Here is a 19,148-nt window from a genome sequence, read left to right on the forward strand (position 1 = left end):
TTCCTCTCTCTCTCTCTTCTCATTCTCTTGCTTCCTCCTCTGTTTCCTCTCTTTTCGCCCTCAGCTCCTCTTCTCCTCCCCCTTTCTGTCCTCCTCCCCTCGTTTTCCACCGTTTCTTCCTCTCTTCCCTTTTTCACAGCTTGCATCGCTCTCTCTCTCTTTTTCCAATTTTCTCAAGAACATTTACTTCCTGTCATCTTTCTCCTCACAAGTTAATGTTGCACACTTGACGTGTGCATCAAGTCTGACAAATTAAACAACAAAATACTTTGTTGGTCTATGCACTCCAGAACAACACAGAAGGGTTTTCTAATCTGATGCTCCTATCTGCAGTTATCAGCAGGACGATATCAGTTCTCTGTGCCGTCCAAAACCACAAATCACTGTTGAAAAATTTAAACAAAAGCACTTTCTTAAGGTTAGGCCGGGGCCTTTATTTACCTCAACTGCAGAGGCCTTTATTGGAAGCAGGCTTATATTAGAGAGAGGCCTTTATTCCTAATTCTCTCTATTTGATAAGTGTATCGTATATCGTAAGTATAAGTTAGTATAAGTATATAGTTACTGCATTATGCTATTAATAAAATTAAAAGCCTTCATTTCCCGACTATTTATTGTGAAACATTACACAAACATTTCAATATAACTTGTGTGAAGTTTGACTGGTCAAGTACCAGAGAGGAAATATGGCCAGTGTCAGTTAAAAACTAAACAAATCTGAGGTAACATTACGCTGGATATAAACATTAATAGCCAGTTAACAGTACAGTCAAATATTAAATATCTATCAGCTGTCTCTCTAGCTCCAAGCTAACTTTCTTCCTCCCACTTCCAGCTAGCCGTGCTCTCCTCTTGTCAGCTAACAGCAGCTTACCCCATTATTAGAGACCCGGCTTGAATACCGCCCACTATTAGAGAAAATACGGTAACTCACAGTTGGAAATGTAAAACTTGTGGTTAGAAACAGGAAAAGAACAGCGATTCCTGTGCCAAAGTCGATCCATTTGTCCACCCTGACCTCCTCCGTACACATACTTTGTGGCTATACATTTACATCATCTCCTCCTTTACTCTGGTCATAATAACAATGGTGGCTTTTGAGGTATTTGCATTTATGTCTGATCCTGACATTTGTCTTGGGAGGACAGTCGTGATGTTTGATGTATTTACTATTGAGTTTGGTATGCTAGCAGCTGAAAATACATTCTTTCATCATTAAACAACCTCGTCAAGAGGAATCAGAAACTAGCAAAAAGGAGAAAGTTGAAGCAGGCATCGAGCAAGAGAGTTTTAACAGGAAACCACCTGTGACATGCTGGAGTAGCTCCTCCTATGCTACTCCATCCTGTCCGTGCTGTTAGCGATGTTGGCTAGTTGGCAACCAGAGGAAGAACCCAGCACAACTTTTTCTGCAGGGAAAATAGATCCCCAAATTTTACTTACAATGTATAATATTGTATAGTAACAGACATAAGATGATACTTTCCTGATATGATGTGAGTAAAATATCACAGGGTCAGTCTTTGTGTCCTTTCTAGAGACTCTCCAGATACAAGGGAAGAGATCCGTTCACCAGTTGGCTGTCACAGGTGGTGGTGCACTTGACTAATCAAAGCTGAACACTGTATGTGGGATATTTTTATCACAGGAGCCCTAACCAGAAATTCAGCTCTATTGAAGCATCATTGGCTCTTTCCATTGGATTACCTTAACACTAGTGGTCTTTACAAATTTACTACATCCATAGCAACTATTACACATAACATAACTCATCCCGTCTCGGTTACATTCTTTCCATACCTCTCTACATCCCTCCATCTCCTTATTGTCCCTGTTAGGACAGATTCAAACATTCTGCCTCCGCTGCCTTGTCGAGGTTCAGCCCCAGCCATGTACGGCATTAACGAAAACACATGTAATGCCAAGCAGAACACATCACCATGACAACCCCGCTGGGATGAGAGACGAGAGATGGAACCGAAGACGGGGAGACGGAGATTGATGGATTCGTAGATGGAAAGAAGGGAGGAAGGGGAACTGGCCAAAGAGAAATCAAGAGATTCAATGAAGATGGAAAAGAGAAAATTAGGGAAAAAAAGGAGAGGAGTAAAAAGAAATGGAGTAGTGGGGAAAAGAGGAATAAGAGATGTAGGGAGAGGATGTGGACAACAGAGTAGATTCTGAGGTTCATAAATATAACAGAACAGCACACTTAATCGAGTGTTTCCATTGATACGCTGCCTATTTTCATCCTGTTTGAAAAAGCCAAATACTTTTGCCTTTGCCACTCAAGCCCCGGCCGGATGAATAATTTCTTATTTGTCAGCAGGATTTTTTTTTTTTTTTATCCCCCCCATCTCCTCTCAAGTCCAAAGCATGAAATAATTATTCTGCTACGGACCAGAGACCAAGGGCATTTTTTTTTCCTATTCTCTCTTATATTTTCTCCCTTTTAATTTCTTGAGTGCTGCCTCCTCTCAGCGCCTCCTTCCTCCTCTTTCATGAGACAGTGACGGCTCAAGTCATGAGCTGTACATCTTTGATCATATTGATTTTAATTCAGTGTCACACACCTTCAGTGTCGGTGCATCTCTCATGGGCTCATGACATACATCCATGCATCATTTGTGTAGAAGCTCAAGCTTTACACATCAATTTCCCCTCTTCCCCCCAGGCTGTCACCCAGCTGAACCTCACCAACCCCTCCCCCTCCTTTTTTTGCGCTGCTTTTGATGAGGTCCAAGTCTCATTTCATTACGCATGTGCTCTGTCTATGTCTAATGACAATAAAATTGGACTGAAATTGGATGAATTGAATCAATTATGCTCAAAAGGTTCAGTCAGGACGTAGGAATCCTTTAAAGTTTATGGATTTTGAAAAATGAAAGGATGACCTTGACAGTGTCTCACTGCTGTTTGTCCCGTGTTCATGTCTTGAGACAAAAACCTCAAGTTTGTGGTGACAGAGCAGAAGTTGTTGACTTCACAAGATCAGGAGTGAAAAATGAGACTTCAGTAATTCAGTTTGTGTTTTACCCAACACTGCGCCAATTTTCAGTCCTTAAATTTTTCCCATCAACACCTCTGGAGTAAGAAAGAAGTCCTTGAATATGTTTTCTGAAACCATACATGGCTCAATAGTAAGCACAGCAACAGAGTGTCTGGGGGAAAACCAGAATGCATCTATTTTAATTTATGGGATTTGCTGAGCTTTAGAGAGCAACACAGCAGACTTTCTTTCCTTAAACTTTGATGGATGCCCTGACTTTTCCTCTTTTCACACCCGTGATGGGCATTACTGCCCTCAGAAATGGGTGAAGACAGACTGTACTGAGGTGGATGTTTGTTTGTGTTTTTGACTGGACTTCAACTGTCCGAGTGTACACAGCCTAAAGGAATTGTGTTCTGCTGTTTACAAGTAAGGATGCTGTTAAAAAGATAGGTTCACAGTTTTCCAAGCCTGTCATAAATATTCGTCAGATGCTCATACAAACATTAGATCTTTACACCGGCTTCCTGTCTGTCAAAGAATTGACTTTAAGATATTACTGTTGGTTTATAAAGCACTAAATGGTTTAGAGCCAAAATACATCTCTGATCTGCTGCTACATTATGAACCATCCAGACCTCTCAGGTGGTCTGGGACAGGTCTGCTTTCTGTGCCCAAAGTAAAAACTAAACATGGTGAAGCAGCGTTCAGTTTTTGTGCTCCACATATCTGGAACAAAGTCCCAAAACCTGCAGGTCTGCTGCAACTCTCAGTTCTTGCCGCTGCCTTTCTTTAAACCACAGCTTCTTTTTATTTCCAAATTTAACACATTTTAATTGTTTTTATATGTCTTTTTACTTGTGTTGCTTTTATATTCTGTTTTAATGCCTTTTATGCTCTATGTAAAGCACTTTGAATTGCCTTGTTGTTGAAATGTGCTATACAAATAAACTTGCCTTGTCTTAGTCAAATCAGGTGGATATTATCCAAGGTTACATCCTTTTTAGTAACCCTTTAGATTTCCCTCTTTCTGTTACTCTCCCTACTGCCTCTCAGGGAAACACAAAGAGGAAATTTTGTTCTAAAAAGACTTTATTGTGATAGCAGTGAGCAGAAGGCTTACAGAGGAGATGGCTTTACTAGATGTGTGCTACTGAACAGGAAAAGACTACTAAGTCTCTCTCCAGCTTCCTTAACATCACTATCAACAATCAAGAAAAATACAAGCAGCCGATCGCAGTTCTTGTGGTCCCTGTGCGGCACCATTGCACCATTTAGGGCCAAATTCCCTTTTTTTGTTACAATGCTTCCACTGCAGCTGAACAGAAAAACACTGTCCGCCGAGACACAAAGACGGATTTCTTTGAAAAGACTGTAACTCTGTAAGATATCCTCTTTATATGACTAACTCAGACAACTGAAGCCTCATATAAGCTTCAGATAAACTTCTGAATACATTTTTGCTCCAAACAAGTGCTGTGGGTTTTGTCCTCCATCACTTACATTATAAGCACATTTAGAGGGGATCTTCTAATGGTCAGTAAGGACAGGAGGAATGATTACAGCAAGCAAAACCTCTTTCAGTGGTCATATGGGCACCTGACCACCACCTGTTTAATCCCACCAGTCACAATTGTGAACACATGTAGTTTTTTTTGTGTTGCTTTTTTTTCAATTTCTGGAAGCCCTAAAAGTGAAAGAGAAATTTAGATTTTAAATGACTGATTAAAATTTATCAGTGACATGTGACTAGTGCGAAGTGTCACATGACTAGATCAGTTTACTTCCTGCTTGCACCTCTGGAAGGAGATGTCTTCCTCCGACAAAAAGTAAAGTAAAAAAGAGTAAAAAGAAGAGAAGATAAAAAAGTAAAACACCTTAATTAACAGATAGAACTATCGTATTTTGTATATATATTCCTTAAAGGGTCTACTACTGATATATTTTGAGAATGATACTCCTGCATATATATTTTTCTCATAAATGGTAAATGGACTGTACTTGTTTTGCACCTTTCTAGTCTTCTGACCACTCAAAGCGCTTCTACACTACGAATCACATTCACCCATTCACACACATTCATACGCTGAATGGGTACAGGGGCTACCATGCAAGGTCCCAACCTGCCCATCAGAGGAAATCTAATCATTCACACATTGATGGTGCAGCCATCAGGAGCAATTTGGGGTTAAATATCTTGCCCAAGGACACATGGACATGCGGACTGGAGGAGCCGGGAATCGAACCACCGATCTTCCAATTAGTGGACAACCTGCTCTACCTCCTGAGCCAGAGCCATAAAATTTGTTAACGCTCACAATTGTGACCAATAGTACAACACTGTGTTTCAATTGAAAACACAGGTTTTGGCTGTTAATCGTAGTCATCATTTGTTTTTTTCTTTTTGTTTTTTGTTTTTTTTTAATACAGTTTAAAACTATCAGATGTGTTGGACCTCCTAGATGGACGTTACTCCCCAAGTGCTGTGTGCAGCATCACTGTCATTACTACACTTGAAAAAGAAGCAATTGAAAGTGACTGTGATAGTGATGGCTGAGATAGGGAGTACCAGGGTGAGACAGGCCATTTGCAAGGTAAACTATTGAATGGCGATGCAGAGGTGAACTATCTGGAGGATGAGGCACCTCCCACTCCTGCAGCAGTCGATGTTGAAACAAACTCACCACCACTGCCATATCTTGTTGAGTCTCCCACAGCGACCAGCTGAAGAAGATGCCCTGAAGGAAAATGAGACTCCATGATGCCACAAAAAAATGAAAACATCTCTTCAAAATATGCAAAATAGGGACAGGGTTTTTAAAAGATCAAAATGACTTGCTGTGTCCAAGATTCCAGATCCCGTGACCGCAACAGAGCACAGAAAGCAAACTAAACCTGATCCTGTGGATTTGTTCCTGTTGTTGTACCCTCCTACTCAGAGGGAGCTCACTGTTGAGATGTCAAACACCTATGCAATGCAAACCAAAGGGAAAATACTTGATCTGAACATGGATGAGTTGCTGACTTTCTTTCTTGTCACATCTGGCTACAGTTCTGTGCTGCGGCGGTACATGTTAAGGTCATATGACCCTGATGTCTACAATGAAGCCATCTCAAATGCAACGAGAAGGAATCGCTTTAATGAGATAATGGCCTCAATCCATCTGGTGGAAAACTCAAAGCCCACCAACGACCCTTTCTACAAAGTATGGCCCATCTTCAGTGCACTGTCTTACAAAATGATGCCATACTCAAAATCAGTTGACAAAAGCATGATACCTTATTACAGCAGGCATGGCTGCAAGCAATTCATCAGGAGCAAACGAATCTGGTTTGGGTATAAATCGTGGAGCTTTGCATCACCTACAGGGGACATGTATCATATGGAGCCCTATTGCAGAGTGCACACACCTCTCCCTGAAACTGGCTGAGGACAGGACCCAAGTGTAGTTGTTGGTTTAGCCAACAAGCAGAAGTTCCTCCAGGGTGTAACTTTGTACATGACGACCTTTTCACCTACTTAGCCTCCTTGATGAAATGACAAAACAAGGTTATGGATGCCTTGGCACCCTGAGACAGTGCTGCCGGCATGGGGGAAAAGGTACTGGTATGGTGGAAGGATAACAATATTGTAACCATGACAACCAGTGCTGCTGAGAAGTACTCTGAGGTGCCTGTAAACAGGTTGAACAAAGAGAAAAAAAGCCTGTGACATAGTTCTACAGCCAGGTGTCAAGATACACTGCTACAATAAGGTCAAAGAAGTGGTGGTGGCCAGTCTTTTTCTGGTTCCTTCACAGTGCAGTGGTGAATCGCTGGTTCTCCTTCAGAGATGTTGTTGATATTGTTGAGTGAATATGACTTCCTGGCCATTCAGCGATCTGTGTCTCCGGGTCTCCTAAAAAGATATGGAAAGTTACCTCTTGGCAATGGCAGAAGATCTTCGATTGCAACAACTGTCACTCAGGATTCTAAAGAGATGATAGAAAACCTCACTGGCCTCTAAACACAGGGAACCGTTTCCACAGATGCAGATGGTGTGACAAGCGTACAGTATATGCATGCGAGAAGTGTTATGCACCTCTCTACATTGAGAGCTTCGAGTGTTTCCATGGAGAGGGATGTGTATCCGATGAGCTGTGGTCTTCTGTTTAGCCTACTAAAATTTATTGAAACTACTTTATGAGACTGTGAAATAAGTACATCGTTGTCACTGATAGTACCCTACAGTATGCACTATCCTAATATGTTCTAGTATGTTAGTCACTGTTAGGTCAATCTAACTCAGTTACTTCTTCAAGTTGATGTTTTTGTAAATGACTTGGCACTTTTTATTTTAAAAGGAAAACACTTTTTCAAACACTTGTCAAATGTTAACCTCATGACAAGACAATGGATGTAGTGTTTAAAGTGTTGGATTCTACATGGTGTATAGTTTCCATGTCCAAGCTTCTGTTTGTCATAAATGAATGAGCCTACTACCTCAGATGTGTTTGCCAACAGCAGTGTTTGTATTATTGTACGTTCAAACATTGTGTTTCATGAACAATAATAATAAAGTTATGAGGTAAATTCTAACCATATCTCATTCTTATATGTTGCATATCTTACTGTTTAAGATTTAAGTGTGTAAATAGGTCTAATTGAAGAATCTGTATGAATTCTGACGATGCTGTTTCCCACCAGCCACTAAAAAGGGCATAAAGTTTGCGTGTTAAGGTCTAAGCTGTAAAATGCATGTACTCAAATTGCAACGAAGAATGTGGGATTAAATGGGTTAAAGACAGACTTGAAAAACTGTGAACCTGTCCCTTAATGCTCATGCTCTATCCTATACCATTTTGGTATTTACGCAACTCACTTGGAACATGGTATCCTTTTCTCAAAATACCGATTGCTATATGACTTTGTTGGAGAAAACAGCATCCTCCTCCTGTTTTTTTTTTTTTGCCTCAGAGCAGTTCAACAGATTTCCCTAAAAATCTTCCTCGGTTGCTAGAAAAATAAAATGCAGCCGAGGCTACTGTCTCTCACACTGAATCTGGTAATGATTTATGAATATTAAAGAGCCTCATGTAGCCCGGTTCAATAACACATAACAGATTCTGAGCTCCTCGGGTCTCCTTCCACCGCAGGATCTATGAGTCATGCAGGAGTCATGATAGCCTTTACATCTCAGGATGCCCCCCTCCCTTTGGTGTTCATGGTCATGAGCCTTTCATTTGTGTTGTGTGATTCAGACAAAGGCCTCTCTCTTTCTCATACGATGTAGGAGAGCGTGTGCATGCAATAGCATGAAATACAAACATTATTCTCGACTGTGTAAGAGAGCAGAGGCAGCTCTGGTGGTGCGTTCAGTTCCAGAGGACAAGACTCAGACCAGCAGCGGAAACTGACAAACTATGAATCATCTCAGTCAATAAGAGAACGTATGAGTGAGAGAGGCAGAGAGAGGAGGGAGGGAAGGAGGGAGAGAGGGATGCTGATGAAATCCCCATTGAGTATTTGCTGCAGAGGACTTCCATTCATTCTTCATTCATTCTTCATTCATTCATTCATTCATAGGGTGGCCTTGTTATAAATGATGGGGCAGAGGGAATGGGGTAAAATTGAAAAATGGAAGCTCAATTGTCTGTATCTGCTGCATCAGGAAAACAGACAGAAAGAAGAAGTAATGAAAGGAAGGGAGGATGTAGTGCCTTACAGCCGCTAGCATTATTAAATGCTAAGGAGCACAATTAGCACAAGAATCTGACCCAACCAAAAACAAAATGACCTGATCTATGGCAGAAAATACTGAAACACAACCTTTGTGACCCTAAAACACACCCGTTAAATAACATTACCCTACCAATATAGACAACAAAAAGCTGAGAGGAAGACCATGGCAATGAACAGACTAAGTGAACATAGATCGGCCATTTAAACAGGAATACAAAGACAAACCAGTTTACCAAAAGACATCATACTGTTTTCTCATCGTATGTTGTGAGCCACTGAGACAGGGCTTTTCTTCCTAATTTCTCCCTCATTATATATCCAGAAATCCCCCAACAAATTAGAATAAACCTCCTTATATTAAAGGAGAGATCAGTGAAACAGCTCTGTTAGCAAAACATGAATCTGCATCTCAAAACCACAGAGAAAAAAACACACGACCAGTCCTTTATTCCTCTTTGTTTTAATATCTTCTGTCATGGCAGCAGAGTCACAGACACCTAGACATGCCATGTTAGTGTCTTAACTGCAGAGCTACCTTTTTTGACAATTTATAAAGTAATCTAGATTTTGTTTATCAGGACATTGAATGCACTTTTGGAAGTTGCTTTGGAAAAACAAAAGCCAAATTAAGGTATTATGAGATGGGGACCCAAAAAATCCCCAAAAGCCACTGATGGCACAGGAGTAGGGTGTAAATATTGGATTTGCCGCTAAGTAGCGTATGCCTACAGCTCGCTTGAAACTAAAATTGAGATTAAAAGGTAGAAGATTCACCCTTGTGGAAGAAATCCAGGAAGAAACACAGGCGGCTCTGGACACAGTTGGACAAGTGTATCACATCTCAATGAGTGTAGTCTGAAGGAGATTAGAAAGGTACTACTGAAAGATTTATAATGAGTTTTTTATCAGTGCTGCAATTTTTAGGTTCCTCTTTATAACCGTTTGGATGGATTTTTGTCCAGTGCCAATTCAAAAAGTAGTGTAGCTACTTTTCTGTGCCATTTAATCAACCATAACCACAATCTTTCCATAACCTTACCCATACAATGATCGCCATGAGCAGATATTTAAAGTAATTGGACATAAAAAACAATGACGTCACTGAAAGTAAACCAGTGGTTCTGCAGATTCGTCCAATATGGTCTGGTGTTGGGTCGACTGCTGTTGTTCTCTAGAACCTTGTATTCACAACCACGTAAAGACATTTTATACTGTAGCTGTTTTTTTTTCAGGGGATCAGTTTTCAATATTTCAGAGAGGGATGGTAGACTGCGGGTTCTTCTTTCTTTGTGCCAGGTAATGAGCACACCTCCACACATCATCGAGGTAAACAACACGCTTTATTGTGATGTACTCAGTGAAGTCTGATTGTGACACAGGAGTCCCCTATCCTGAAAAAAAAAAAAAGATTTAACTGATCTGTTGCCTGAGTTCTACGCGTTTTTTTATACATATTTTGTCGCCATTCACAGTTTGAACTTGTTTAGCTTTTGAGATAACGAGGGTTTTTCATTCCAAGTGTCTTAGTTTTCACTTTATAAAATGTTCAATAGTCATAGTGATGTACTGCAGTAAAAAGTATATGAAGAAAGATGTTTATTCAGCATTTGAAAACCCCTGTGGGGCTTTAATTTCTTATATTCTGTGAACAGTAGATTCTTCTTTTGATAAAATATATTGTATGGTGTTCCATAAAATATAATTTATTTTTGGCGGTAATGTAACACCAACATTCCTGCAAATAAAAGCTTATTTGATTTTGAGAGTGACAGATAAGAGGATAGAAAAAATGAAGAGAGAGATGAAGAATAAATGCTGACAAATCCCAGACTTTCATTATATGAAGCATGAAATGTCTCTTGATCATTCAAGCTAACTTGCTCATCTCTCTCTCTCTCCCTCTTTCTTTTAATCTCTTCTCTCTCACTCTATCTCTCTCTACTCTACTTTTCTCTCTTCTTTTTTTTTTTTTTACTTTTGAAGAAGTTGTCATGGTTACAGAGAAAGCTTTCCTGTAACAGCTGGCAGAGAGGTTGAATGTTTCCACTGATGGAAAATCACAAGCTCCCTCTCTCTCTCCCTCTCTCTCTCTCTCTCTCTCTCTCACACACACACACACACACACACACAGCAGCCAAGATCTTTGGTGCTTATTAGAGCAGGACTGTAAACCATTAGAACACACTCCATATCAGACAAACAGGCAGGAACACACAAACACGCGTCTTTTCCAGTCTCTTTATCATCCTTCCTCCTGAATTGATTTGTTTTTCTGTATCTCTCTACTTTGCCACACAGCTTCTATATAAACACACGGATCTATAAACCCACCAAAGTCCAGATTTTCTGTTTCTCTGCTGCTGTTTTCCAACCTAAGAATGTTTTTTTTTGTACATTTTAATGTACAGAATTAGAGATTATGAACTGAAGTGGAAAATATATTTAATAATTGTCATTATTAATTGCTTCGGGTACAGTTTAAGCTTTTAAGAACATTTTGAACATTTTAACTTGTGATGAAATGCTTTTTTTTCATATGTTTGTGTTCTTTTTAAAAATGCTTACTTTGGATGAATTTTAAACAGAGGACCCTTGTTGCGTCAATTAAATTCATGGATGAACTCCAAATCTTTTAAAAAATGTAACCAGCAGTCAGATCATTAGTCATGTAGGGAATTAATGAGGCCAGTATAAATTTGTTTCTGTTTACACAGCACATCCATGGGACCTAATATAATGATGACCAGCCAGGCTCAGTGTTGCTGGCTCTAAACATTAGTCATTAGCACTTGTAAAAAAAAAAAAAGAAAAAAGAAAGAAAAAGACCCAGCTCAGTTTGTTTTATTTTGAAATTACCACTGAATTGAAGAATTTATACAGGATTGACAGATTGTTTTAAAGGTGCAATGTGTAAGATTTGGCCAGAATTATAGTTTAAAACATTCAAAAATTAACTAAAATTATCAACAGAACTTGAAGAAATAGCAGTTTTAACGTTATGTCAAAGGCCTGTATGTATTATGTTGCAGAGATACAGATGGGTGACAAATTTGTTTGGATCAGGTGGCCGATTCTTACACACGTCACATTTAACGAAAAAGATGAAACTGTTGCTTGCACAAGAAGAGCAGCAATCTTTTTGTTTTTGTCATGTAATCTGAAGTATCTGCAGCTCCACACACTTGTCAGGCTGAGATGGCTTTCAGTGTGATTGGTCAAAAAAAAAAGAAAAACACAACACAAGAGCCAGACAAGAGCCGGCCAGTGGCAGAGCAGTGAGGAATGCAGATGAGCAACACTGAGACATCATATTATTGACCATCAGGTTATCAGGTGCAGATCTAAAGTTTGTTATAATTTATGAAAAGTATTCAAATCAGCATCAATTAAATATTATATATGTTAAATTAAATAGTGTGTGTAAGATAAAAGAGATTTGATGAGATTAACACCCAACTCTGCTCAGCTTTTTGGTTTTACAGTGTATTTAGTTCATTCTCACCACTCTCATCAACCTGGTTTCCTGCAGCAGCAGCAGGCAGCTGTTTTCAACAAACAAGCTCTGATAAACCCACTGTACACTACCTGCTCAGCACCAAATGGCAGACAGAGAGAGCCGCCACTATCTGGTGAAGAAAGCGGAACATTAAGTAGCATAAGAGCCAGATAGCTCTGACAGAGACTGAAGCTAAAAGGAGAGTGAAAAGTGCAATGTTACATTCATCAGGTGGACAAAAACAGTAGGATACGGCGGTAGTCAGTGTCAGCCATTATAAGGTGATATTATATCAAGGTTGTGTATTATGAACTTCTTCAGACTCCTAGTGGCCAAACATGTATGCGAGCTCATACTGTCAAGCCATTCCAGGCAATGAACTGTATGTCTTCAGGATAAACTTTAGTATAAAGTCCAGGGATCTACAGTGCGAGTTTGTATGCACGAGTTGCTTTCACCGGTTACAATGACAAACATCACTGGTGGCTGATTATATTAGCTTTTGCTAATTAACCAAATTAACCAAAATTAACGTTGGCCTCTGTCAGGTTTGCACGCACTCTGCAGCTGGTCTGTACTTGACCAAAGATCATTTGTGAGGGATGAACCTCCAGCCTGTAACACTGCTGAACAATTATGAATAGACTGTTTCTGTAGTTCCACCGAGGAGCTAGCTCCGCTGTTCTGTAGGTATAATCTAGATGGAGAGCAGCATCTCCCTCTAAGGGCACTCTGCTCAACCTCCTGCCTCACTCTCTCACACCCTTTCACCCTGTATTTCTCTTCCTCCAGCAGGGTTTACCTCCTGGGTTACAGGCTACATTTAAAATAATAATTGTGACAATTCACATAAATGAATACCAGTTTTGTTGTTGACTGATTATAACATTGTGACCCCGGAAAAGTCAAGGATGCAGGACACCAAAAAGTGGATTGCTTGGCTTTTTACTAGCACATTGTATGGATCACAGACATAATGAGAATCACTTGCTATCACGTCCTGTATATAGACTTCCTGCCAGGTAACCCCCACCTGGAGCCTAGAGCTCCCTCTAGATAACACCAGAAGTCTCAGGATACTACACTGATGTAACACAGTAGTTATTTGACCTTAATGCAGCTTATGAAACCCTCTCTATGTGCTGTTGTAAGCATTCAGTGTCGAGGTTATTCCCTAGAAAAATCTTTGGTTGCACAGCAGGTGATGCAGTTTAATAGCCTTGTTCCAGACCCCTTGATCACCCTTTGAATGGGTCTGCTCATTGACTCATCTTCTTTACGCGTCATAGACAGACACATAGTGACAGAAAAAAGACCGTCCCAGTTGTATAAGGTTGACCTAAAGAAATAACAGCTCTTAAATTGGCATTTTTATGCAATTGTTGATAAAAACAATTAGTTAATTGGCTCTAACCATTGGCAACCATTACTTCAGCTCCCATGTGGACCAAAAATGGTTGCCTGGATGGATATGTAACGCATTACTGGTTGGTTAAGGTGAAACAAAACAAAATAACCCCCCCCCATCTCTGAAACAACAAATGGCTAAAAAGAACATGATGTCAGACTGAATTAATGAGGTGAAACAAAGAAGTAATTCAATCGGATTATCAGGCTAGTGTTTCATGTTCCTGCATCTTGAGAAAGACTGAACCACCTACATGCTGTGTCAGAGCCGGGTTATTATCAAGTAGGTGATTAAGCGTTACACAAGCTCTATAGACCTCTATAGATCTAAGTACCTATTCAGTGAGCTCCAGACACGAGGGCCTTTCTTGTAAAATTTGAATATCTCACAGGAAATGGGAGCTAAAGCTTGTCATCATACATTTGGGGATATTTATTGCAACATTTACACAAGATCCTGAACTACAGTCAAAAACTGATCAAAGACGGTACAGGATATAACGCCACAGGCAACAAGTGTTTAATATAATTGTTACAAAAACAAAAAGAAATCACAAGCATCTTTTCAAAGACAGCATAATGATACATTCACTAACCGTAAAAGCAAGAAACAGCTCGTTTGGTGACTTTTCAGACAGTATTTTTCCTGCAACTGCAACAGTAGTTTGCTTCAAAAGAGCAGAAGAATGGTCTGTATTGAGATAAAGTCCTAGAAACTCACATAGTTGTCACATTGTTCGATTAAAGAATAGGATGAGCAGGACAGAAATCGCACAGGGATGACAGCTTTCTATTTCGGTCAGTGGGTTAGCTCTTTAGCTGCTTTAGTCCTTTGGTGCTGAGCAGGTAGTGTACAGCTGCCTGCTGCGTCCGAAAACGACACTATGAGAGCGATGGGAGTGAAGCGAAATAGTAAAGTTGCAGCCGGACAGCTAAACAATGAGCTGAAACTCGCTACGAAGCTCCGTAAAGCTAAGGGAAGCTGCAGAGTCGCTGATAATTCTCTGTAGGTTTATCAGTACGAGCGATGCCTCACACAATACACATTTTCATTTGATACATTGTTATTACAAGCAATTATACAACACTGACACACCAGGTTCTCCAGTTTGAATCTTTCAGATTTAAAAAAAAACTCATTTGACATAAATCATGTTGCTTCCTCTAGTGCTATTGCTATAACAAATTAGTTGATCTATGCATATAATAACAGGTATTTCTTGCTAAATTAAACACCTGGACGTTTTATGCACCATAGAAAGTCTATTGTGCCGTAATTCCCTCAACATCTCTTCGGCATACGATGTAAAATAATGAATAGAACTTGCAGAAGCTAAATATCTTCTCAAGGGTGATCAGGTGTGTTTATAATAACTGTTCCGGTGATTTAACACTGATTTGATCGTGATCGGTTGCTGTTAAAGTGGTTTACCAGCTCCTCACACACACACACTGACATGCATATTTCTTCTTATGCATAACACAGCTATTGGATTGTGCCCGTAGCGAACCTATAGCCTGTTTGATGCTTCTCTTCTCAGTGAAGCAGATCATGTTTCTGTGCAATGCAGCACACTCTCAGCCTCTCTCATTTTCTGTATCGCACACTGTCTCCCTATCTGTCCCCCCTTCGTTTTCTGCTGTTGTTTTTACTCTCCAACTGTCTCTTTCCCTTACTCCTTTGCTCTTTTTTGTTCTCTCCTCCTCCTCCTCCTCCCTCTCCTTCTGTTTCTACGCACTTCCTCGTTGCTGTCACCTCTCTGCACTGTTCTGTACCCTCCACAGGGGAAAAAATCAAGATAATTTGAGATGGTAGACTGGAAGGAGGAAGCTGAGGCATGAAGGTAGCAAGGAGAACGAGGAGGAGAAGGTGGGATTGTAGTCGACACTCTGCCAGTGCCCAGCAGGATTTGTGGAGACTACTCTGAATTCTGCCACTCTGAACCTCAAGGCTGATATTTTTTTCCCTCCTCGCTGAGGTAAAAACACGTGAAAGAGAAATAGTCGAGTACTCAGGGACCTCCTGGATGTCAGGCAACATCACGTTCTCGTGGGTATAGTGTTGGGTTAGAGGTCTCCTCTTACAAAACTCCTGCCAGGGAGGACAAACACTTTCCAGTCACATAATGGACATGAATTCAGCAGCATAGTACCTTTTATGTCAAAGTGCCCTCAGAGATTGCATTAGTGTGTGAGGTTTTGTATATAGCTGATGTGCTGAAAATGCTCTGGATGGATTTTTATTTCAGCTACTGTGGGCCGACGTGATTACATGCACATTGATATTCTGATATCTCTGATATAATGGCCGCGGTGGCATTTATCATTGTCACCCACCAAACACTTGATGGGTTGTTGAGTTAAAGGAGGTTGCTGAAAAGCTGCGGCCAACAGCCTGATTATATGGTAAGGTAGGAATTCAGGCAGCGGCAATAGGCATCCTCTCAACTTTCTTGTTGATGTTGTATTTGCATGTGTTTTCCAAATTGAAAGCTGCAATTTCAGCACCCTTGGACTATTCGCTGGATAGTATTGTTTGTTTGTAATGACAAGCAGCTATTCAAATCTACCTTCATGCATTTTTCTTTAATCCATCGCATATAAACAATACAGTGGATTCTCAGTCTCGTATTTTATAAAGGGCTACATTAGCATACTCAACCAATTAGTGAACTGACCGTTTCTTCCCAACAATTCAGCCCAACAGGTCTCCTTTGGGAAATGGAGCCAAAGAGAATCAACCATCCAGTAAAGTGTCAGCTGCACTTACAGGAGCTGAATCTCATTTTACTTAAGCTTCAGCTTAATGGCTGAAATGGAAATACTCATATATACATCATATATAGGCTTTAGATGCACACATAATACTTGTAGGTAGGATGAGTTCATAGTTGATTTGGCTTTAACAAATCCTGTAACTGTATTTGCAGAATATCATCCGGTAAACCATTTTCAGAAGAAGTGGGCACAATGAGACGTTATTAAAAGAGTAGCAGTCAAACCGTAAATGGTGAAAAGTCTTCTCATTGGTCCACACAGATCTGACGTTTTTGTCTGCCACTATGTTGTGTGTCTTTTTTTCAGTGAAGTGGAAACGTAAGTGGATGTTTTAGTCACATGTACATCTTGATTTAATCGCTAAATCTGTTTCCATTGCACTTTGTTACATTTTGCTTTTATCAATATGTCAACTATTCAACCTCAGCATAATACTTTTTTTTTTTTTTTTGCATTATTTCAAGGTCCTTTGAAATTTTCTGCTTTTTCACTGAGATTTTTTTTTTTTAATGCGCAAATCGAAGATACAAATAAAAAGAGTTGGATGGAAACGCACACGCTGACATTTTTTTCTTGAAATTTCATAAGATTTTTGTTTTGTTTCATCATGGGGTGCACAAGCTGCCTCTAGACACGACACAACAGGCTTACTATAATACTGGTCAAATGATGTTATGATTATTTATATTATGTTCAAGTGAGATTTTCATTAAATAAAAACACAAAAGTAAATCCTTTGTAAATTTTTTAGTTATACACATAATTTCTAGCTGTTAGATTACAATACGGTATTCAAATCTTTCTTAATTAGATCATGTAATGTGGAAAAAGTGAGACAAAAGCTGTAGATGAAATATTGTTTAAAAGGCAGAAAAGAGTTAACAGAAAACCTTGTAATCACTAGTAACAGCCACAGATTCTTTCCACTCTTTGCTAAATGTTAGCTTCAAGGACTATTTTGCTGACTAAAATGCTGACTAAAAACTAACTACGCAATATGATGATTTAGTCACACTCTTGACGTAGGCCGTTATACTACAGGGTTAGAATCACATGATCTGTTCACCTGGGGATGTAGGTGATTTTACCAGAGGTGGCCGGCATCATGAGGAGATGATTTAGGCAAAAAAATTGTCAAAAAATGACTCTGGCCATTATTTTAGGAAGGTGACGATATCATATAAGTAAGAATATGTCGTTTGAGTTCTACTGTGTGAAAAGTTCCTATTTCTCTTTGCTGGAGCTGGTTTCTGCAGGGAGTATCTCTGTCTGATGTGAAGCCCAATTGCAGTTGAGTGTTATTTGAGTAGTTGTTGAGGTTTCCTGTGTGTGTGTTTGAGTGTGTGGGATGGTTTCATTACGATGCTTTGATGTGCTTTTCTTCCAGATGCTTTTAAGGTAGATGTTTCATTAAAAAACATCAAAGGTAAAAGCTACTACTCACTAGCACTCTTTGCTTTTGTCTTCTCTGGTCCTAAAAGTATTCTTAAGTATTTGTCCTCCGATGTTTACTCTCTTTCAGCTCTTTTCCCCCTCGTATTTCTTCTTTCTCTGCAAACCTCCCACTGTTGTGTGACACGAGAACGCAGCTGAAGATGGGGAAACATTTTGGTGAATTCTGCTCTTTATCTCGTCTCTCCTTCCCTGCGTCACCTCCTCTCGTCTCTTTGTTTCTGCCACCTCACGGTCTCTACACCTCAACAATGTGATTTCCTCTCATATCAACACAAATGTGTTTTATCTTTAGCGAAGGATCCCTGATGTTTGTTCCCCCGCAGTGATGGTCTCGGCTCTACCTCCGCAGCTTTGATTACTTTGCTTGATTTTCCTTTTTTTTCTCATCAGCTTCTGTCTTTCTCTTTTCTCATTTAATTTATCTTTTATTTTCTATTATTTTCATAAGGGCAGTAATTTCTTGATATTTTTTTTCTTTTGCTGTTCATTTTCGATTATATATTTTTACATTCCCTGGCCTATATTAAAAATATTACGCTTCTGTGTTGAAACAACCTTTTATTGTCAAATAGATCGAAACACTGCAGTGGTAATAGTGTTCCTCAAAGCTAAGGCATGTTTCCATAAAATGCTGTTTCTTTTTGTTTGATATACTTTGTGCATTTTTTATTAATCGTGTGTTGTGTTAACTCACAGTACATGTTTTAGTCGGCTGTTAATCCTACAACCTCTCTGTGCTCAGACTGTTCGTTTGATCAACCGGTCATGACGTGAGCGCTCAAACTGAACGTTTATGTAAAATCCCCGAATGGGTTCTTCTTCTTCTTCTTCATATGTATTTCCAGCAGACTACATGTGTTGTGGCACATCGCTGCCTCTCACAGAGGGAACGAACGGGTTTTTCCACTGACAATTCCAATGAAGTTCAATTCAATCAAGATGGACACATCCTCAAAGTTGCTGCCAACAAAGGCAACACTAAGCATTAGCATGCACATGTAGCCACTGAGCTCAAAGTACAGCTGAAGCTGTCAAAGTGCATTTTGTTTGACTGTTGTGTGAACAAAGCTGCAAAAAGTTAATTTAGAAGTTAGATTTTCACTTAATTGTGGGGAGATACAAAGCAACCCTGATGAATCATAACTACATGTAACTGAACTGCTTGATAACTTAGTACCAGCCTTTCACATGTTTTTTTTGTTTGACTTTTATGATTTCTTTTCTTATTTACGTGCAATTTTCTCATGCCGTTTCTTTGCTTAATGCAGACAGGTGTGTAGGAAAATGAAATTATGTAAAACT

At 39.7% G+C, this 19,148-nt stretch overlaps 1 protein-coding gene across 1 annotated transcript in view; it reads left to right on the forward strand.

Moving 5' to 3' along the window:
* grin2da (glutamate receptor, ionotropic, N-methyl D-aspartate 2D, a) overlaps window positions 1-19,148 on the forward strand; it is a 171,537-nt gene that overhangs the window by 51,535 nt on the left and 100,854 nt on the right. The window lies entirely within an intron of this gene.

The sequence above is a fragment of the Thunnus thynnus genome, chromosome 15, assembly GCF_963924715.1.
Source record: "Thunnus thynnus chromosome 15, fThuThy2.1, whole genome shotgun sequence".
Taxonomy (NCBI): domain Eukaryota; kingdom Metazoa; phylum Chordata; class Actinopteri; order Scombriformes; family Scombridae; genus Thunnus; species Thunnus thynnus.